Below are 24,451 nucleotides of genomic sequence, written 5' to 3'. Positions count from 1 at the left end.
TTGTAGCAGAAACTATCTCACAACTACCAACTGTTATAGTAGAGGTGTATAGCACATTCATCAGCAATGACTGGTTTGTAGTCTAAAGCTACACCACTAGTGCAAATATGCTATTACCAGCAAAAAAAATTGGCATTGTCACCTCGCATTGTCACCCTTGTGGCTAAAACCATAGCGTTAACCACAAATTTTTTTTGTGCCTAGTATAGGTGGTTTCAAATTAAAAACAAAGATACTGCAATACAAAATGTGGTTTGGAAATTTGGAGGATCTTAGAAAATATATATTTTCATTGTGGAGTGTATTTATCAAGCAAGGGTGTTAAATTGATAGCTTCAAATGAAATTATAAATTTCTGGTTTTTCACTAACTTTGCAGACCAGCTATTCGAATCTGTTTTTATTTCTGCAGTTTAATCTTTTGTCCCGTTCATCTTTGAACTCTGAGTCACTCTCCTTCATGCTTATGTGGACTCCTTATCTCTACCATCTTCATGGAAGATCAGTTATGCATACACAAGTCTCCTGCCTATTTTCTATCAACGGTAACCATTTCCTGTCGGGCCTGTTAGCATGAATGCCGATGGTATTCCTATGGGGGAGTATATTAGCATTGCCGGAGATATGATTCAGATTTTATGTGTTGCATTCATGATTGTGTTTGTCATTGATGTCAACATACTAGTTATTTTGTGAAGATTAATAGAGTTACAGAGGTAGAAGCATTTGTTGTGGTTCGAGGATTGAAGATCAGCTTATGCGCACTTGAGGTTATGTTCTACAATATGTCTAGATGCTACAGCTAAGAGTGCGCATGGAAATATGAAGATTGGACATAGTTATGAGGATTTTAGCGAAGGCAGCTTTTAGATAGCATTTCTACAAAGCAGGTACTGTTGCTTTGATTCTATCTCCTCACAGAAATGGAATTGGCTTGAGCAAACTAAGATAGAGGTTGAAGATATGTTAGAGATGCCTTGGTTCAAAGGGTATAATCAGAAGATCATGGAGTGAAAAGCTATGAAGACTGTGAGTCGACAATTTTTTTATAATCTTGGAAAAAGTAAAATTGTAATGTAATGTGTATTGCAATATCTTATTATTAAATTGATAAAACCTCAAGGCTGACTTAATATATTGTTTTAGGACTTGGTATAAAGGAAGATGCTTTCCTTGGATGCAAAGTGTGGTATACGGTCATATCTTTGTAATATGCACTGTGAGAGCTTGATATGCAAACTATTGAAGATTAGAGCAGAGTTTGGTGTGGTTGATGCACAGTGAGCTTAAAAGGAACTGATTTGGCAAGATGAGTTGCTGGTTGGACAGTTGTTATTCCATATTGTATTATTTAGAAATAATAGTATTAAGGCTATTTGGATAGTGGGTTTAGTTGTGCTCCTATCAACTTCTAACAGGGTTGGAATCCCCTAACAAGGTTGGAATCTCTTAACATGGATTTGAAGTCTCCTAACAAAGACTCATATGAACTGCCTATATTTTATTGACTCCTAATAGGGTCTATTCTTTCACTAGGAACTTTTATATTAGTACATCATTTTGTGGGTACCACCCCCACCGGGGTTTTCCTTTGGGTTTCCCTAGTTAACATATCTGGTGTTATTGAGCATGGTTATCTTTCTACTATTTACATGTTTCGTAATTAATAAACACATTGGGAGTTGTTTCAAATGGATAACTGATTCATCCCTCCCTCTCAGTTATCTTGGTGGACTTTACTTTAAAACAGCTATCATAATAGCATTTATCGACCCAAAACAACTATCATAAAACAATTTGCTGATCATATTTTAGACTGATCGTAATAGCTATAAGAGGCATACGTGTTAACTCTTCCATTTAGTCTCAAATCTATGATTTCATGGATATCAACGTTAACTCTACTATCAGAGGCATACACATTAACTCTTCCATTTACTCTCCATTATACGGTTTGATAGATATCAGCATTAAATTTTCTATGAAATCAGCTTGTTCACTAGAGTTGTTAGATTGGAATGATTTGAAGCACATTTACTTTTACCTAAATCCATCATCGTTAATGTTAAATCTTGAAGAGGCATATGCATTAACTCTTCCATTTAGTCTCAAATCTATGATTTGATAGATATCAGCATTAACTCCACTATCAGAGGTATTCACATTAACTCTTCCATTTACTGTCCAATCTACAATTTGATGGATATCAACATTAACTCTTCTATGAAATCAGCTTGTTCACTGGAGTTGTTAGTTTGGAATGATTTGAAACACATTTAGTTTTACCTAAATCCATCATCGTTAATGTTAAATCTTGAAGAGGCATACACATTAACAAATCTATGATTTGATAGATATCAACATTAACTCTACCATCAGAGGCATACACATTAACTCTTCCATTTACTCTCCAATCTATTGTTTGATGGATATCAGCATTAACTCTTCAATGAAATCAACTTGTTTACAAGAGTTGTTAGATTGGAATGATTTGAAGAAAATTTAGTTTTACCTGAATCCATCATCATTAATGTTAAATGTTGAATTTGAAGATTGTCTTGGATTTTTGACAAGATTTGGCATGCAACTATGTAAAAGGATCTGTTCTGAATAGCCAACCGATCCATGATTTGATAGGTTTGCGCTTAATTTTTTGGGCTGCATATTGGGTCTTTAAATAGTGATCAGTTTTTGTTCATTTTTTCGGCATCCACCATTTTTGCAGTATCCACAATCAACCTTCACCTATTGCAGCTACTTTTGGCAGACAATCTCAACTTATCACAGCTACTTCTGGCAACTTCAAGTTCATGTTTTTCATTTTTTCGTTTTATGTTTTTGAAAGCATTTTTCTATATTCAAAAAACAATATTTTGTCATCCATGTGAAAAGAATGCATCACTGTCCTGCTGCATAGTAGCAACCTCAAAGGCATTGTAGTTATTCACAATTGAATTCAAAAGTGTTTCACTTGGCTTCTGGTTTGGTCAAATCACACATCCTACCCAATCCCATAGAGTTCATCACAGATCTTTTCCTCGATCTAGAGAATTATATTGATATTATAGGTTATAGGCATGTGAAGGTGATGCCCCATTCTTGGTTGGGCACTCTGCATACAAATCTGATTCTGACACGCATGGTCTAGGCCTCTGTTTGGTCTCCCTTGCCCGCTCACCCACCTGATCTCACTAAGATGTTTGCCTTCACTATCATCATGAATAATTCATCACATGCCTCCTCCAAATGAGTGCCTTAAGAGTACCTTTCATGGACTATAAGTTCCTCATTTTATATATTATTTTATCTGTAGACTTAGACCCAGTATTATTGATTATAAAATAATTCATTTTCTGAATCTATCATTCCCTCAAAATTGCCCTCAACTCTGCCACACACAAACCTTGGAGCCCTAATGTTTTCTACCTCCATGCCTCCACGTTTGCCATGAATTCAAACTCCATTTCCAACCTCTTCTTGAACCCTTCAAAGGTCCCACCTTCTCCACCATCACCATCAATTTTATCAACCATTCCATGTCTTTGGTATTTCAGGAAGGCTTTTTCACACACTACATAGTACATGGATCATTGTTATGTATACAGCAAAAAAGAAAAATCCTGTTTAATCTACGATTAAGACAACATAGTTGTGGAATACTCACATTAGAATTTACAATAAGTAATATCTCAGGATCCAATGGCCCTAGTTTCTCCACTAGAATGCAATACATTAATGATCATGCACTCTCCTCTCTTCTCTATTACAACCATCCTTTAATAAAGGCCATCTTTCAAAGTGAGCTAAGCTGCCGGCTAGCCCTCTCTTGGCCTAGCTACTCAAGAACCACCCAAATAGTTGACCTAGCTCATGTGCCTCTGATCTGCACAGATTTGACGGGCCTTGGATCTATTATGACTGGTTTCTCTACACTCCTCGGTTTTACTGCATAACTGTCTAGAAGCGCCTACGACATCAGGATATGGGCTCCACTTAGATCCCCAGTCCAACAATTGTGGAGCATTCAAAGTGGCATTGTATTAAAAAAACTTAGATCGCTTCATCTGTATAAACATTTACATTTTATTATTATTTGTTTTGTGTATATGTAAGACAATATTTGTTATATGGTATGCTGATCACCCATGATGGACGAGGAGAAAGCCGCTATTATTGTTATAAAATTTAATTCTTTTGCATCTAGATTAATTCACTTCTAGGGAAAGCATCATATATTCAATTTTTTATTTGCTAAGATATGAATAGCATATTACACATCATTAAGGTCGCCTTATACAACATAATAAAATTGATGCAAAATGAAATGAAATGACGACCATTTATAATAGTCCAATCTGAAGAGAAGTTGTGATGGAAGAAAATAAAGCAGCAGTTGCAATGAGGAAGCATACTAATTAATGGAGGAGAAGATTCTTTACAGTTGTTTTCATGTTTCAGAGAGCTTTCTAGATCTACCACAGTTCTTGTTGTCCTTGCAACACTTGTCCCCACCTTGATTGAATTTGAAGGACCATTTTTCTACTGACAAATGCTCTTAAAAGCCCTACCAAAATTTCTTATTCCTTTCCTGTTTAACAAGATTTCTACCATTTTTTAAAACCAATTATGTCTTTTTCAACCGCACTAACAATTTATGGCAAAAATTACTCCTCGTCTAGGAACACACTTTGCATCGCAAAACGTGTAGTTGAAGACATTAATTTTGGATTGCATATTCTTGGTATGCCTTCTTACCTCTATTCCTTTTGCACATGTACATTTTTTGCTTTCAATCTATGATACTCAATACAATTAACATTATTATAGTTTCCTACTTAGTAGACAACATGAATGGATCTTATATTACTTTGACTTCATAGAGTATATGAAAATGTGAAAGGACATTATTCACCAGTTTATTCAACACATACATGACAACACACTTAATGCAAGGAAGTATATATAAATAAGAATCTCCAAGTATGCATCGTTTTAGCATGAAGTTAAATTGATGTTAGCTTCCATTTTCTTTGGCTTATATTCATAGTGGGAGGCCACTATAGTTACTAATTACTTTCCCTCCTACACTTCACCATAGACATTCTTTCAACCATGTCAAAGTGACCTACAACTACTCTTGTTCTACTATGACCACTACGTTCCCATGCAAAGAGTAATAGTATATTGCTTAGGTCCACCCCTACTAATGTAATTTGGGCTATTAGGATATTGACAAACACATATTCCTCTAAATTTACATTCTTTTCTTTGACTTCTATGTTTGTAATTCTAAACAAGATAATGATAATCCCTGTCTCATCTTATGGGGAAAATACAATCTCTTCAAGTTATGTCTCAAACTCTTACAAAAGATGCAATCAGACTTATCAACAATGACAACTTACATGTGCAACCACATCTCCAAGTCTTTGGCACTGCACCGTTTTGACAAGGAACTCAAGCAACAAATAGATACAAGTTAGAGCTCTTCAATGGCCTTCACTTACAAAAGCAACCTTGCCAAGGAAGTTTAATGATCTTATAACTTTAGATAAGATCCAAAAAGGTTCTATAATACATGTCACCCACTATTCAATTCCCACCATTTGTGAGTCGAGGTAAGTCAACTTCTACTATGATTCTATTTAATGAAACCCTTCTTGTTTTATTATGCAATTATGTGACCTTACTAATATTATTACTTTACCTACCTGTTTAGGTGGATTGTAATCTCCAACCTAGAGGTTCTATGCACAAAACATGATATCATTGGTGTTCTTAACTTCTTATTCAAAGAACTAGAGAAAAATGTAAAACGGTCTTTTGTTAGTCCATTGAGCACGGGGACAAATGTTGAACACATTAGCACATCAATACATATGACTCCTACTAAATTGATGTTTGGCTTTGATGCATCTCTATGGAAAAAATGTCGGACTTTAATAATCACTTCATTTAAAAGTTTGAACCCATATCAAACAATGTGGACTATTAAAGGTAGTGTGACTGTGAAGAAGGATAAATACCAATTCAACTCAAAGAATGGGAATGTTCATATGTTCAGTTTTGACATTATTGATACTAAGAAGATTGAAGTTTGGATAAATTGCTTCAATGATGTTGCAAACCTCCACTTTGAAAAAGTCCAAGTTGGGAGTGCCTACACATTGTCTGGTGGTACCATCAATTCTGCAAACAAGTTCTACAATAAGTTGAACAGTGATTTTGAAATCACTTTAAATGAAGATTCACAAATTTCTCTATGTGAAGATGACCTCTTAATTCCAACACTTCAATACACTTTTACACCTATCACACAAATTCTGAATACAAATATTAATTCTACACTTGATCTCAAGATGATTGATGTTTCTACATCCACTATCAATATAACTTTGTGGGGATAGGCAGCAATGAAAGAAGGTGCAAAACTACAAGAATGTATCATCGACAAAAGTCAACTATGCTTGTTGTAAAAATGGTCGTGTGGCAAAATACAATGGTAGGGTTGTAAGCACACTTGCCACTTCAGAGTTACTTATAAACCCTGATATTGAAGAAGCCAACCAACTATAGTCTTGGTTTGCCAAACATGAGCATAACTGTCTTACACCAACACCCACCCTGCTAGATCCACCTCTAATTTTAGCACAGAAACTTATTACCATGATTGAAGATAAATGTCTAAATTCCTCAAAACCTCTCCAATGCATTGTCAAAGAAACCCTTGTTTTTGTTGTAAGGAAGAAATTTTGTTATCTAGCTTGTCCCCTTGTCATAGTAGGAAAGCAGTGTAAGAAAATGGTTGAACAAAATAGTGACTGCAAGTGATACTGCCCAAAGTGTCTCACTAGGTTTTCAGGATGTGATTAGAGATATGTACTTCAAGTCAAGATCGAAGACCATACTGGAGTATTCTGGGCAACTGCTTTCGATGAAGCTACAACTGAACTCCTTGGTATGTCCGCAAAAGAACTCTATATGGTACAATTCAATGATATTGAACTTGACCATGCAAAGTTCGTCATATGCACTGCTCAATACAACCAGTTCATAATTAGGCATGCAGGCAATTGGGAGCACGGCTATACAAGAACTTGGTGGATGAAGTTTGTGCATCTATTCGAACAATTGGCGGTAGTCAAATTACGTGGCGAGCTTTGGAGAACATGCCCTTGGTGAAATCTGATGGGAACTTAAAAAATTTTGCAAAATTTTGGTCCCATTTATGATGTTAAAGAAAAGGGGATAATCATTCATGCCAAAGTCAAAGATACAACAAGAAATGCATACATTGTTGAATATGCATTGATATAATAATTTTATCATTAATATGAATATATTTGATATATGTTTAATTGCTGAAGGCAAAATCTGAAATAGCTTTAATATAAGCTACAGATATGAATATCAGTTAGAGATCTTAAGAAGGCTTCAGATTTGAAGAACTTGAAATAGCAATTAAAGTGTGTGAATCAAGAAAAACCCTGAAGCATCACACTAGCATATAGAACAATATGAATACTCTCAAATCACAGAGGCAAGACACAACAAGTAGCAGCAGCAACAACAGGAGAGACTCTGATGGAGTCTTCAAATTTCTACAAAATTTATGACCCGATTGGTAATCATAAAGAGTGGAATTAACAAAGCATTTACATTGACCAAGTTTTGCAGAAAACATATCATTCTTAGTCAAAGTCTGTCAAAGTGATACTGATACTGCAATCAAGATACAACAACACACAATATTGAATTGACTTATAAATGTTTGAAGTCTCAAGCCATAGTGATATGTACAAAAAAAATATGGTATATTGGTCAGAAAACCATTTATTCAAAGGAGTACAATCTCAAAGTAAGACCAAGTTGGAAACGGTAAATAAGAAATCTCAGATTTCAGCCAATGATGGAAATCAAAGGCTTCAGCGATCAGCACCACAACAACACTTGAATGGAGTAAAGCTACAATAGTAGATTAAATGAAATATGTTTATCACAGGATAGAACAAAATCATGGGTTTCAGACCTATGTCAATGAAGAGTCACAATAAGCATAAGGAAATCGCTGACTTGGTTGAGTCTCACCCTAGTGTTCTTGCACTGAATACACAATGGATATGATAACAATAATCTTGAAGAGAATATTTTACATTAATGGAGGAAGTGATGAATTGGGCTAATTCTGAAAAGTGTCATTACCTATTTTCAGAGCCTTGGTACAGAAGCATTGAGTTTTGTATTGGCCTCCAACAGTGACATTTACGAGATATGATGTTTGGAGGTAGACATAAGCCCAGGTCCAATAGCAGAAGTTCCTCAGTGAATTAGAGTAATTCTATTGCGCTTGATACTATATATCAAAATTCATTTAAGGAAGACACGAGGACATTGGTTGCCTTCTGTGTTATACATAAAACTCTTTCCTTCTCACCCGACTTCTCGTAGAAGCAAAAAGCCGATTCTGAAGTGTGAAGGTAGAGAAGGAAACAACGGCTGGAGGAACACATCTTGCACAAAAGCATGTTTTCGAATGCACGTAACCGATGAAGAAACATTACAAATATAAAGATTTGTGTTTGATTCATAAAAAGGGAAGGTATTAGATGCACAACAAAATATTTATTAAAAGATTAAAGTCATTAAAAGTTGTAGCTACGACTATGTTAGAGTAGGATTATTTAAATAAAGAGGTGCAATTGGGCAAAATAAAAGTCACAACTTTAGAACAAGATAGGATATAAATATGAGTTTATTATTTCAGATAGATCATTGTAATATATCCGAACATTCAGATTGAGAAGAGGCATTTCATATTTATATTTTATTGTAAGGAGGAATAAGGGTTCAATATGATTTTATAATAAAATTCCATTATTTTATTATTATAAAATTATTTTATTTTAATAATAAAATAAAAATGTTCTTTGTTTGTTGTTAATGGTATAGAGATTTAAACCACAGGGGAATCGTCCTTCATAATTATATTTTAAAATTCTATAAATGATTTTGTTATCAGATAAGTGGACGTGGTCAATTAAGCATTTTAAATTTGACCATCATAGGTGTTGTGAAATATTTAATTGTTTCCACAGCTGTGTCCAGTTTGTCTCAGTAGAGTTAAAATTCAATCTGGACTAATTTAAGATTGCATCATAATTGGTCTGTTGCATCTAGATTATCAAAATTATTGGCAGTACAAATGCATTGAACATTATGAAGTTGTATGTAAAAATTCTCCAAAGTTGACTCTATCGCCCAGATAAGCGAAGACACTGGTCTTTTATTTGAAGTCAGAAAATCTATAATATTCCTCCTCCAAGCATCAAATTCATTATTTATAAAATTTATACAAAACATTCAATCATCAAGTATTCAGCATCCAATTTCAGTTTCATTCTTATCGAGTTCAAGGACCTTGCCAGCCGAGGAACTCGTAAAGTTTAAATTTGCTATAGAAAACCCTTGAATTGGGTAGTCAGCATTCAAGGTGAAGGTTTACCTGCCTGGGTGTAGCGGAACTTGAAGTGCAGGGGAATCTAAGTGATTTCCATTCGTTGCCCAAAACTGATTGAGAAGTCCTATCAAAGAAGTGGCAGGCTCTTGGATTTCCAATCTACGGTTTTGGGAACCAACAAAATCCATGGTTTATGAGGTTATGACTCCTGCATCATTTCAATATTGGAAAACCAACAATCTCGTGATGGTCTTTTTAGGGTCAAGAAAGGGGAACTTCTTAGATCCTCAAGTTTTTGAGTCAGACAAGGATTTCATGCTTTAACAATTCATGAGTGAATTTGGGCAAGAGGTGCTCTACAATGTGTTCTCATGCAACGACCCTAACAAAAAGACCACTATTTGAACAACAACAGTGCGTCGGGAAGGATTTCTTAATTATGATTGCATCTCATTGTAGAGTTGTTTTCGTAGTATGATTCCCTTGCAAAAACCATTGTCTTTATAGTCCCACGGTTTGGCAATGCGTTTGCTTACACAGAGTTACAAGATCTCCTGTGCCCAAAACATTCTACTTTTGCCTTAGATGTAACAACCAATTGCAAAGAAGTTATTATCCTCAAAAATATTGAAAGATTAGGGAAATGTCATGTCAAGGGTGTTGTAATGGAGAACAAAACTCTCGACTGGAAAGAGAAAAGGAAATACTGTCGATGAGCAACACATATGTGTTCGACTGAGATGAATCACATGGTTGTACTTTTTGTTTACAGGTTAGATTTACACAAAATGGAATCAATAGAGTTATTAGTCCTATGAGAAATTAAATGCCAAATAGCTTGAAGGCATACACTCCTCGAAATAGTTATCATTCCCTAGAAAGTAAGCTCTCCCCTTCAAAATAATGCCTTGTTTGTTAGGCTAAACACTCTAGGAAGGAATTAAGTCAGAATGTTGGTTACCATTGACATGAGAGCCTTGAAGCTTTACTAGGTTCTTGCTATTCACCTATGACATGATTCTCGCCTCATTCAATAATTGTTCATTATTTTTACTATCATCCAATTTGGACCCCTCTAATGCAACTGTTGTGTTGCCTTCTTGGTTTTCTTTGTATTCTTCACTGGAATTGCTTGTGTCCATTTGACATGGTGCCCGAAAGAAGTTTCCTATTTTGGACTACAATTATTGTAGGATATACAAAAAATGGATTTGATGAAAAATCTTAAGAAATATCCAAGCAAGCAAGTGTAAACCCAAATGCTACAACCTTTTCCACAACCCTTCTTGTGTATGCTAAAATGGGAGATTTCAATTAGGGAATGGACATCCATCAAAGCATAAAGAATAGAGGAGTTTTGTAAAATGTTGTTGCAACTACTTTGGTAGGCATGTATACAACATGTGGAAGAATGGAGAAGGCACATGAGCTGTTTGATAAAATGCCTCAAAACATATGTCATCTTAGTAAATGGAATGATTTTGTTGTTGATGAAAGAAGTCAAGAAAATGCAGTTGGAAGGCCTAAGGGCAGATTCTATAACCCATATTGGCATCCCTTGCCCATACGAAAATGGGAGCTTCAGAATAGTGGTATTCGTCAAAGCATAAAGGAGAGAGAGGAATGTTGTCACATATTGTAGTTGTAACTCTCTTGCTAGATATAAATTCAAATTTGAGAGTAAAAATGACATAGGAAAATTTGGTCACGGTGCGTGAAAGAAATGTGTTTTTATGGATTGTATTGGTCACAGGTTACTCTCAAATTGGATTGGATAAAAAGGCTTTAGAATCTATTAGGAAAATACAATTGTCAGGTGTAAATTCAAATTCCACAACTTCCCACCTGTGCCTCATTAAAGGGGATGAATCAACAAACTTTGTGTTGTGGAAAGTAATATCTTTCTTTTCAAGATCAAGGAAATGTGTATTAAAAGTACTACTCAACCATAAAATGTAAGAATTGTATAAATACATGATGAAGTATACAACTAAGATATATAGATAAATGTGACTTTTATATGTGTAATCATGTGTCTACTTCATTCAATGTAATATACATTTCGCCTAGTGTATATCTTCTTACAACAAAGATGGTGATAAGTGTAAGTTTGCATTTTCAAGAATGTATTAAAAAAAATAAAGTTATTAAAATTTTTTAGTACAAAATCAAAGCATAGTATAAATGTATGACATAATACATGACTAAGATAGATAGGGAAAATGCAAACATTTGTATATGAAAGCATATGTCTATTTCATTCAATGCAACACATTTTTCGTATAATTTTGTGACAAGTATATTTGTTCGCAATGATTGTGATAGTATGTGCGAGTCTTCATCTTGAAGCATATATTGAGTACAAAATGATCATATTCAAGCATTATTCTCTTAACATTACAAATACCATAGTTTTAAGTGCTATTTGTTAGTGGAGGCTCATTTAAAATTATCGATTCCATACTCATAGATATAAATAGCGAAAGAAATGGGGGAATAAATATGGAGATGTAGAGATATAGATGAAAGGGAGATCTAGAGATATATAGGAAGAATTGATCGTAATCAAATGTTGGCCATAATTAACATATGATAATTCACTTCACATGCATGCTTAAAATTTGTAATTGCGAAACATAGTCAAATTTAATGCATAAAAAGCATATTAAAACTCCCTTGACATATTTAAAGGTTCATAAAATGGAACATGGTCAAATATAACCCATAATCAATTGTGTACAATTTTTCTCAAACTCTTGAGAGAGAGAGAGAGAACCGGGGGGGTATGGAAGATATTAATATAAAGAAGAGAGAATGAAATAGGGAGAGATAGAAGATAGATGGAGAGAAAATTATATATAGAGAGGATGAGGGGGATCATAACAAAAGGATGAATATTTAGTGGATCTTCCATATCTATTTGGCATACCCATTGCACACTAAGGTGCGATTGCTAGTTATGATTTGTAGTAAATATTTGTCATTTTTCTAAAGTATGTTAAGATTAGGGTTTTTGCAATGCTCAAGGTGGGGCCATGATTAGAAGAGCACCATTTTTGCAAGGACTTTAGTCCCATATTCATCAATTACAATTTTCCTATTTATATAGCTCAGTGCCCAAAGGATAGTGTGAGCATAGGCTCACATGGCTACAAAAGGCTTCTTGTGTATTGGTGTGGTAGTTTGTGGTGCTTTGAGGTGACTTGTCAGAGGTTGGTGTAGTGTGCTTGTCGGTGTAGTTGCTTGCTCATCATCTATCGTGCTCTTGTGGACCCCCACATTTTTGCTTGAAGTTGACTAGTTGCCTTCGTTTTTAGCCAAGTTGGTTATTTTTTTTATATTGGAGCATATCTTGAGCCTCCGGTATCTTCTGCACTCTATATGTTGTTGAAACTTGGAAAGTTCTTTTTGATATTGTCTGATTTGGTATTCCCAAAGTCATTCAAGGATTTGTGTTTCTTACCTTGTAATTCCTTTCTTCCTTAATGTTTTATCGACTTGTCATTTTAGAATTCCTCGTTCTATAAAAATTTCACTTTTCATTTTATAGGTTCCTAAATCTTCTAAGGATTTTTATTTCCAAAACTTGAAGTTTCACAAGGAATTTTATTCTCAAACTTACAATTTCATCATTTTTTTGGGGGCAAATGGCATGAATCCTGATAATATTATTAATATATAATAGTTTACTAATTATGTGAAGAAAGGCTCTTATCAACCAGTTTTTCAAAAATCCTTCCACCAAACTATACAATCTTCAGCCTACACTGTCAAGTTTAACCAGAGCCAACACCAAACAAATAGGCTCAAAAACCTTCTAACAAAATGAAAACTCCAGATTGGCAATAACCCAATCTATTATCAAAGTACTTCCCATAACTAAACACACATGAAAAGCTGCAATAAAATTAGCTATTCATTAAAGCTGACCATAAGTAAAATCAATGCAAAAAATGTTAGAAGAAGCAAAATAGGATGGGAGGTGAACATTTTATTCTTCTATTCTATCCTCAAGGTGTAGTTGCACTTCTACCCCTGGCTCGGCATGAAGTGGTTGGTTACTAGCACTCCTGTTATCATAAACATCCTCTTGCATTGCCATGTCATCTAAAACTGGAACAGGAAGTGGGTCATCGAGCAAGTGATCACATTGAATCAGAATGAAAAGAGCACTCACTTTGGAACAAATTTGTTGCACCAATGCTGCCCCCAAAGCTCCCTGGTGCCTATGCAAGGCATTTCTAATGAAACACAAATTCTGAGTCTCTAGGGCAAGTTTAATGTTATCGTGTACAACAAATGTATGCATGACCATTGGATCGAGAAACTAGAGGAAACAAACCTCTCACATGAGCATCTCTCTTCCAAAAACCATTGTTTTGAACTGCTAAGAGAAAAGATTCATCAAAGATGACACACTGCCTAATCACTTTCCCAACAATAAATTCTAGGGTAGAGAAAGACTATAGCAAATCTAAAGTGTTTTACAAGAACATAGCTAGCACATGATGTGTGAAAATAATCCTTCTTGGCATCTGTGACAAAACCTCTTCAGCAATGATGCATCTTACATTTCGCCTGCACTGGCCACTATTGAACATGGCATTGCAATTCTTATCTATTATCTGCCATGCAAAAGGTCTCTCCCCTGCAACTAGAGGAATTAGAACATGTTAGTTTCATGGGCAATACTCCATGTGGCTTTTTTGACAGCTCTCACAATTAAACAATCTCTAGCATCTGCGTGTTCTTCAGAAAACGACACACACCTGCTCATTGCAAATGACACTTAATGCCCACAAAATTGTTTCTTGAAATTGAAGACCAAGGTGAGGACAACAGGGAATAATTTCTATTGTGCAATCAATCCTGTCATTTGGTACTTGTTTGCCAAATTCATATCCTCTATCATCAAAGCACAAACAAGTTATTAGTATGGAATGTTTGCAAATGTTTTCACAAGGACCCAAAAGCCTGCTTTATCATTCACCAAATTTGGGGAAGCACATTCAAACATTCTTGCATGCAAGATTGTCACATTCACATGTGAGTGATGCAATGGGTTGTGGGGATCCAACTTTCCCTCCCCATATCTTTAGCCGATGATATCACATCACATTATTTTTTTGAAAAAGACTTGCCCCATCATGTTTTAGTGAAGGCAATAAAATGATGTGTCCTTCTGAATCAATTTGAGAGTTTGCATTATACAAGGAATTTCATCTTGAAATTTGGATTTTGTCTTTATTTAAGGACTTTTTAGTCTCACCTTGCAATTCACTATCCTCTTAAAGACAACTTCACTTTGGTGGGCAAAAATTTCCTACGCTCCACAGAGTTTTGGGGACTTAGATGTTTTAGGAGATCAGGTATGTTTTTGGTACAGGTATGGTTCTGGGCCAATTTTTTTGGGATGGCAGGGAACAGCTATCATAAAAAATAGGGGAATACACACACACACACACATATATAGAAAGAGAGAGAGAGATCTCTATGAACTATTAACTGTCAATTAGTAACTACAAAGTTAATATAAGCTCTATGGGAAATAAAATAATGCTTTCATTATGTCCATTGCACCTTTGCCTGTTGTTTTACCTGTGGATCCCACTCTTCATTGCCACTAAAAATGAGCCTCAATCATTATGGAACAAAGCCACATAGAAGTGGTTCACCACCGGCAAAAAACAGACCAGTGGTTGGACTTATGCCAATAAAACTTCATTTTTCCATGGACTCTTGAGAATCATTAAAAGAACCTGATAGATGGCTGGGGAAGCCTAAAAGCCCAAGCGCACAAAATTAGACTTCAGACCTTCTGGACCATTTGATCAAAGTAATCCAATGATAAGTGGGAATGGGCTTGCGGCATGCATACAAACCAAGAAACCTTCAGATACAGGAATCAGTTGTAAAGAACGAAGGCAGCCATAAATCTAAGCTAGCACTCAACTATGAGATATAGCCAATTAGCAAAGCGAGTTTGGGATCAAGATAAGGAACATGAAACAATGAAAATGCAAGATTGTCTTATATTTTTGTATTGCAGTGCACTAAGAATCTAGGGTGGGCCATGGGAAAAGGAAAGAAAATGTGAGAAATGCTGATTAGGGATAATAAATCTAAATTAGCACTCAACTATGAGATATAGCCAATTAACAAAGCGAGTGTGGGATCAAGATAAGGAACATGAAACAATGAACATGCAAGATTGTCTTATATTTTTGTATTACAGTGCACTAAGAATCTAAGGGGGGCCATGGGAAAAGGATTGAAAATGTGAGAAATGCTGATTAGGGATATTTTGTTTTTAAAATTCTTAACACAAGCTTTGATGGAGGCTATTGATTATTACCAATTGTTGTTGTTGTTCATACAACATAGGTGATCTGTTCAGAGCATGCATTCTTGGTTCCCAAACCAATTTCTGGTTTGTTCCATCCACAAATAGTAGGTTGCTTCCAAATAGGATTAAATAGTTCCACTATCCACTTCTTCCGAGTTCTATCTAACCAATTTGTTTCTTAGCCTGGTCACTACATATCCAAATACATATGATAATATCCAACTTCTATCCTGGGTGCAAATTTTTATAATTGATCAGTCTACATTTCATGAACTAATTCAAGCTTGTAAGCATTTTCTCCAACCTGCTCTAAGATGGCGATGTAGAAGTCAGTGGCTGTGACAGAGATGTTTATACCTGTTGCTGAGAATTCTCTGTCATGATGGCTGACAGTATATCTTCAAGCTGCTGTTCCTGTAGCCATTCCTTACTGTATGTGAGGCTTTCCATCTTTGGGTTCCAGCAGAAGCAGTCTTCCTTCGGTGTCTCTTCTGGGCATGAACTAGAGCATTTTCGCTGCTCTATGTTCTCCTTATTTATCATATGGTGTGATATTATTCTATTTCTTCAGTTTGTGATTTGGATCTCTCCTGGCACCATGTGCTATGACATGGCATCATGAGCATGCAAAATTCTAATGATGGCAGTTATCAATATTCTTTGAGCATTGGTTATACCATGGAGGTGTTGGTTCATCCTCCTAATTGCCTCAGTGGTTTCTTAACTCCCGTCTATGAGTATTCAAGGAGTCTATTGGTATTGTATGCCGTTTCAGTATTATTGCAAGAAAAGACAAAAGAGAGTCCTTGTTTTGTTGTGTCAACAGTGCAGAAGTTTTACCTTTGTATACGCTCAGCTTTGATGCACATGAGCTGCGATTTTCATCTGGGTAATATTTTTTTTTTGTGTATCGTGAGGTGGTAGCTTGGTAGGGTATTGTGAGCTGCTAGCTTGGCTGTGTATCAAGAGGTGGCATTGTGGTTGTGTGCTAAGTTTTAGTGATACTGTCATATGTCTATGAGGAAGAATCAAAAGGGAGTATTGAAGATAGAGACAATCCTGTATGTGCATTCTCAGATTTTTCATGATCTCAGACTGTGCAGTTGAAGGTTCTTTTAAGTGTTTGAACTGTGAAGCATTCATCCATCTTTGATAATAAGGGAAATATCTTTGCTTCGGTATTATGATTATTTAGGAAGTAGTATTTGTGATTCACTTGATAAGTAGAAAAATCTGCTGTAGGATGTGTATCTCATGTTTCATAATTGCTCTGTTCATGATCATATATGATCATGATTGTAAAAGAGGCATTTGTGTTGTCAAAAGGATCTGTGAGATATTTATAGCTTATGATATCTGTGTATTTACATAGCTAAGGCAATCAAACTGTAAAATGGCTTATTGATTGTCTGATAAGAGTTATCAATCATAAGCATGAGAATATTTTAATTGTGCTGAGCACACATTAAAGGGTCTATATTTTGTGGGGCTGGGTTTTTCATCCTCAAGTGGAGGAGGGTTTTCCCAGGAAAATATTTGTGGTCTCTGTTATTGTGATTTCAGTTTATTGCAATCTATATATTCTGGTTAAAATCCGAACAGGCAGTTAGCCTATAACAATATATCCAAGATTTTTGTGGGTATTTTCATTCTCATCCTTGCCTGCCCTTTTTTCCTGATTTGTTGTGAGCTTTTGCAATTAGATGGCTGTTTCATGGGGTTTTCTGCTGTATTAGGATAACAATAACATCTTAACTCTGATACTTTGGATAATGGTTAATTTTGCATTTCTATTGAAGTTCATTGTTTATTATCCAATGGTTTGATCTTTTGGAGTATTTGCAGAGTATCCAAAAGCTTTATTCTAATTGCCAATTTTGGACAAAAGCAAACCACCATTCAAAAGCATCTATATTAAAAATTCAATTGTATGAATCAGATAGATTGGATAAGAAAATCTATTTATGTCCAACAAAAGACCACATAGGGTCAAAGGGACTGCCAAATACATCAAACAGGGGCCAGTCCGCAACAGGGACACCAAACGGTGCGCTAAGAAGAAAGCAACAACTGCAATAAAAACAGAGAGAAGGGCCCAATGGAAAGGAATTCCTTCCGAATCCAATTAAGGGTTCCAAACAGCTGTGAAGAACTTCCTAACAGTTGAGAGAGAAGGGGGCAATAGACAAGAGATACACTAAAATTTTACCAAGCCTCTCAGTCTTCAGTCCTAGCTCAGTATCCAGTCCAGAGAGAGCTTAGTCAATGAAGGCACTCAGATATGCAGGGGGGGAATATCTGGATCAATAGCTTCACTTCATTGTGTTCGAGAGGACTGTTTGGAATCAATGACTACGACTTCCCTAAAAAAGTCAATCATCAATTGTCCATTGGTTCTTCTATGGAAACTTCACAAATAAATTATTTGCCGGTAAGACTAGAGTTCTAGAAAATTGCAAACAAATGATTAGTGGTAATTGTAAAGGATACCGATTCGTCCTGCTGGAGGTTGGAGGCGGAGGCAAAAGCTTCTGGGTGTGGATTTTGGCGCGGATGCATACAAAAGCTGGCTGGAAGCCACTCTCGGCCAGCTTCCTACTAACATCATGACACATCATATCTTTATATTATTTTTCTATTATCCCTATTGGGGATATTACAATATCATATTATTTTAAATATTTTTATTGAGAAATAATTCTCATTTTTTGGTATAAACTTTGGTTTGATTGCTCGACTGAAGGATATCTCTTCAATCAAAATTTCCCTGGAACTTGTAGCTGGCTTTGTCTGCTGTATTACGCAGTGGAGGATTCAGATATAGTATTTCTATCCAATTTCAACACAGCGACATGTCCCTTGGAATTTGGATTAGGGTGTTCATTATGAAAAGTCTGACACTTTTTACCACTTGAGCTCATCCTAGGTTATTATTTTATCATATGTTCACTAGCTTACATTTCTTTGAGATATATGCTAGTAATAAAAATTGAAGTATGTGGAATGCATGCAAAAATAACCTGGGAAGAGCATAGACATATGAAAAAATAATTTGCTGATTTGCGCTGGAATCGTAAAAACAACTTGGGATGTAAAAACAATTTGCTGATTTACATTGGATTCGTGAACATAGATGTTTTTTAATATGTATTGGTGAACTTACGAGCTATCAAATGTTTTAATTTTGTATGTGTATGCATCCGCTTACCCCCCTAAGAAAAACCACACACTTGCGCATCTGGATCCACATCCGAATCGGTAACCTAGAAAAAATACTACAACGTGGAAAGGGTTCTACATATTCTGATCCATTCAAAATACTCAAAATAGCTTTAGAGTATTGCACTTGTGGTAGAGAATGTTCAATCTCAGAAGTCCGCAAGCTGTTGTTAAGGAATAGTAGCCAAATGGCATTTTCATTTTGAACTTAAGAGGGTAAACCTATAGACAATAATAATTGATGATGTTTGATAGCTTCAGTCAAATAAACCTATATATAATGATATATGAGATATAATTTATATATATATGTGTGTTCTTTATATTGAGATATAGGGTCATTGTTATATGAGAAAATTTATTAAAAAAAAAAAAATATTAAAAAAAAAAATTAAAAAAAAAATTAAAAAAAAAAATATATATATATATATATATATATATATATATATATATATATATATATGGGATTAAATTTGTTATTATTATTAGTTATCTGATTAATGAATAGACATGGGACATGGCCTATTCTCTATATATATAAATCTAAGAGGATGTCGCATTTGGAATGCACACCTAATAAGGTAGTGCTTAATACATTTGCAGGAGGTCTGAAAAACCAACATGGTATTAAAGCCAGACTGTGAATGTAAGAAAGTAAAATTAAAGACGGAGAATTTAGAAGAGGTACTAATAGCAACCACACACAGTTTGAAATCACCCAGGAGAGACGATAGAGTAATTCCTACTTTGCTACTGTAAACTTCCAATTGGGAGTAAGGAAATATTCAAGTGAGCACCAAAAAAAGGAAGGAATGGTCCGCAATAGTATGATTGAAAATATAGAGGAGAACGTAGAGACAATACGCCAGGCATCATGGATAAAATAGGCGAGTGAATGGACAAAATATACAAAATGAGAAAGTTTAGTCAAGTCGACAAGGCGTTAAGGAACAATAAATATATGTGCAGTAGCATCATCATGAAGGGATTATTATTCAATAATAATACTGTTGACGTCCATACGCAGACCGAACGTGGTCCAAGGCAGCCACACTTTTCATAGTCTTTGTTTGAAAAATGAATCCTCCACTCTATTCCTATCTTCTATTTTCTACGATATGTAATAAGCACTCTATCTCAGTTGCTATGAAAGAAAGTCAACAATAAGTATAGGAACAATATTTGAGAGGGTCACTAGAGTTACCAATATAAACAATACTTTGTATGCATGTTTAAATATAACATGCACAATCCATCGAATCAGCATATGTATAGGCGGACGGTTCTTACAAATATGATTACAAACAATAATTTACTTTTGCCACCGGGCTTATAATGAGATAGAAGATAATAGGCTTCAACTCATATACTGATAATGACAAAAACAAAAAGGGAGCCACCTCGTCCCATAGAAAATGAAGAATATGTGATCGCAAGGAAGAATGGACAGTTATTGAATAAATATATCCATGCATGGAAGAGTGACTGTTAGTAAGGAGAACAATATCCTTCCCCCATTAATCACACAATTCAATTTGTGTTGCAACAAGGTGCCATTTTCTGAAAATGAATTTTTCGCTAGTCAAAATGAAGATAGAAAATGAGTAGGCATGAAACTCAGTGGGCCCAAAGGGATTTAATAGTTGACGTGGAGTGAGAAGGATTCCATTAGAGTAAATGGAGAGAATCAAGATGGAAAGCTTCTCACTTTTTTGAGATTTGAAGTGATGGTTGAGCCAAGTAAATGCCTATTTCTTTCATTAGTGGACCTTTAGAAGAATATGTTAATTTAAGGGTATGCCACATTTTAAATACATATTGGGTATTGATTACTATTATTAAATATGTATGGGTTACTTATTATTTGAATAGAATTTTATGATCATATTTAGTTATTTGATAAGTAATAATATGTGAAAATATAGACTAAAGATACATACTTAGAAGATTGAACATATATATATATATATGTTCAAAGTATATATTTAAATTAGATTTTTATCTATATTACATTGAAATTATCATAATACAAAATTATGTTAATCTTTTTTTTATTCTTTTATTTCTCTATATACTATAAGAGCTATGTGCCTTGATCTTTTTCTCCAAGAACGTTATTGTAGGAAGGGGGAAATTGAGATTCAAAGGGAACCTGACATTTCATTAGAGGCAACCTTGAAAGAGAGGGAGCAGATAGAGGATGTGATTCAGTCAACCTTCGGTGATCTCGATCTTATTGATTTAGAGAGAGTGAACCATGTTGAGATGGATTCTCTAGTGATCAATAAATTGTAGCAGTCAAGAGGACTGTGATTCATGAATATACCTTGTTGCTATGTGATTTTAATGGACCTACACCCTGTGTACATCATGAGGAAGTGACAACTTCCTAATGATGTCACTTGTATTTGCATAAGTTACTGTAAAGTGATGATCTTACAATAACTTGTATTATGAGCTTAAACAAATTGAGTATATGGTGAATGTTTTGCATCTCAACATTCTGGAAGGCCATTACTCAAACAGTACTTGGTGAATATCATTGATAATCTAGGAGGCCAATACGCTTGATATCAGATGTGATATCAAAACCTTTTGAGTACTTGGTGAATATTATTGATATTTCGGGAGGCCAATACTCTTGATATCAGATGTGATATCAAACCTGTTTTGGGTACTTGGTGAATATCATTGATATTCTGGGAGGCCAATACTCTTGATATCAGATGTGATATCAAACCTTATTTGGATACTTGGTGAATATCATATGTTGATATTTTGGAAGACCAATAGCCATGATATCGAATGCGATATCAAATGGTGGAAATCTTCTGAGATATCCTTAAAATTGTTGTTTTTAATATTACGTTGAAGTAATATTTATTCTTATGTGTTTATCTTTCTAAGCTAAAAGGGAGTGTTGATGTTTGATAGCTTCAGTCAGATAAACCTATATATAATTTTATATGAGATATAATTTATATATGTATGTGTTCTTTATATTGAGATATAAGGTCATTGTTATATATATATATATATATATATATATATATAATTTGTTATTATTATTAGTTATCTGATTAATGAATAGACATGTCTCATGAAGGGACATGTCTATTCATGGGCTACTCCCTATATATAAATATAAGAGGATGTTGCATTTGTAATACACATACCTAATAAGGCAGTGCTTAATACATTGCAGCAGATCCGAAAAACCAACAAGAATAAGTAAGAAAGAATCAACAGAAATTAATTAGAATGTCCTTATGTCCACTAATACCTTTTAACTTGATTTAACACAACTTTTGTTTAAAACTTTGTAATTTTCTTTTAATCATGATACATTTTCTTATTTTTGTGATCAGTAATTACTCTTTGGGGTTGAAGCATGCTGCACACAGAATGGATGTGGTAGTTTACTCATTTTAAGCACAACATTTGTACTCAGTAGCATGTAACATTATCCTTGAGGATTCAAATATACCTAGGTCTTCATTATGGAAACCCTGATAGTTGAACACGTTCATCCCCTTTGACCTTTCATGACGTGTTATCACATTATCCTTAATATGTAGTTTCTTGCAGGTATCTATATTGGGGACAATCAAGTCATTAATTTCATTTGAGGAAGATATGAAGAAGCGACAGGTAATGCTATGCTCAATATCTTGCTGTTAAGCTCAGGGTCTTCTCAGAATAGCAACGGATGCCAAACATGCAATAATCAAGAAAAGAACGGTGGAGTAATATGTTCTTGTCTTGATTGTTTCCTTGCTAGAGGGAATTTATACAGATTTGAGTATGGTGTCAAATCAGCCCTGTTTGTTGCAAAAGCTCAAGGAGGAACTTGCACACTTGTAGAGACAGACTCTACAGAGACAGTCATACATAGGGAAAAATGCTTGCTTGAGAGTGGATTTGGTTGCTATAACATTTTCAAAAATAATTGTGAAGACTTTTCCATTTATTGTAAGACTGGTTTGCTTGTAGTAGATGGAAGTGGGGTTGGTCCAAGTGGTCAAGTGACATCAGTTATTGGTGTTTTTACTGCAGTCTTTTCATCTCCTCTGCGATTGTTGATTACAAGCACAACTGCTTTGAGTGCAATTGCAGGTGGTTTCTACTGTTTGAGTAGGTATGCAGCTGATATTGGTATTCGCAGGGATGTGATAAGAGTTCCAATGGAGAGCTTGACAGTTAAAGTAAATCCAAGTGACACAAAAACTATAGCATTGATAGGTGCAGGGCCATAGACTCATTGATGAAAATATCTTTATTCCAGTGCCTTCTATTTAATCATGCCTTTCAAGGTTTGTTTAAAAAAATCAAGATAGCTCTTCTGCAGATTTACATAACATAAAGATTCTGTATGGTTCCTATTGGTGTACATCTATCAGTTGTTTATGTACGACTCTACGAGTAAATATAAGGTTAATGGGAAAAATAATTCCCTTGTGAAAAGTTGTATTGGAAGGGTGTTATGTTAGTTGTCATATGTTTGTAATATGAATGATGTAATGCCAGTTTAGGTGGTTTTATAAGTGTTTTAGGTTTGTACATGAAGATTCCCAGATGATGGGTGGTAGTTTATTGAGTGGAGTGGTGTGCCTTTAAAAATGGCTTTTGTAAACATTCTAATGCATCCCCCCAAAATTGATATATAATTTTTCTGTTTCTTGATTCAATTTTTGTAGATCAATCTAGTGGTGCTAAAGCTTCAATGACTGGCCTGTGAGAGGCACATGGAAGACTCACTCTAATAATGACAAAGTCGATTTTATGGCATTAAATTTTTAGTAACCTTTCAACATGATCATTGATGGGAAGCAAGAAGATTACCTGTAATTTTTTTAGCAATGCATCATTTTTATGATCATATTTTAATGAGATTGGGTCCAATAAATGTGAATATGTCTGGCACAAAAACAATTTAACAACATGAAATATTCATTTTGTTTCCTAATAGGCAAAGCAATATAAGAAGTTTTTTGGACATTTTTGATATGTTTATGGATTGGGATTTCTGCCTGGCAAAATGTCATGCTATATTGCTACTTCTGCTCCATTTGCTGCTGTTTCTGCCCTTTCACCTATTTAAATGATTTATTTCCAGCATGCAATACAATGTTCTGTAAAACTACATGTTGCTGGCCCTTTGCTTACAAATTCACTTGGTCTAATCTTCCCTCAACATTGCTACTAGCTGTAGCATGCTCAATAGTTGAAGTTATGTCACCTGTTTTTAACCCATTAAATGTAGCACAAATAAACATAAGAAAAGACGAAAAGAAAGCAGCTTGGCTTTCATATTATTGAAGTGAAATTTCAGTGTGCAAAGTTCCATCAATGTGAACTTGCTTCACAACCATGAATTTGATGCAAGCATGCCAACAAATCCTGGCATTTCTAACACATACTCCTGCTCTT

General features: G+C 34.9%; 1 pseudogene across 1 annotated transcript in view; it reads left to right on the top strand.

Moving 5' to 3' along the window:
* The window catches only part of LOC149559944 (protein LEAD-SENSITIVE 1 pseudogene), a 28,637-nt pseudogene extending 5,360 nt beyond the window's left edge, over positions 1-23,277 (top strand). Inside the window, exon 2 of the transcript XR_016364207.1 lies at positions 22,610-23,277. The product of XR_016364207.1 is annotated as a protein LEAD-SENSITIVE 1 pseudogene (transcript). The remainder of the gene's footprint in view (positions 1-22,609) is intronic.
* Positions 23,278-24,451: the final 1,174 nt, after the last annotated feature.

This window comes from Cupressus sempervirens, chromosome 4 (assembly GCF_028749045.1).
Source record: "Cupressus sempervirens isolate cs-2001-9-10 chromosome 4, ASM2874904v1, whole genome shotgun sequence".
NCBI lineage: Eukaryota > Viridiplantae > Streptophyta > Pinopsida > Cupressales > Cupressaceae > Cupressus > Cupressus sempervirens.
Note: the sequence above shows the minus strand (reverse complement) of the source record. Positions and strands in the feature narration are given on the sequence as shown.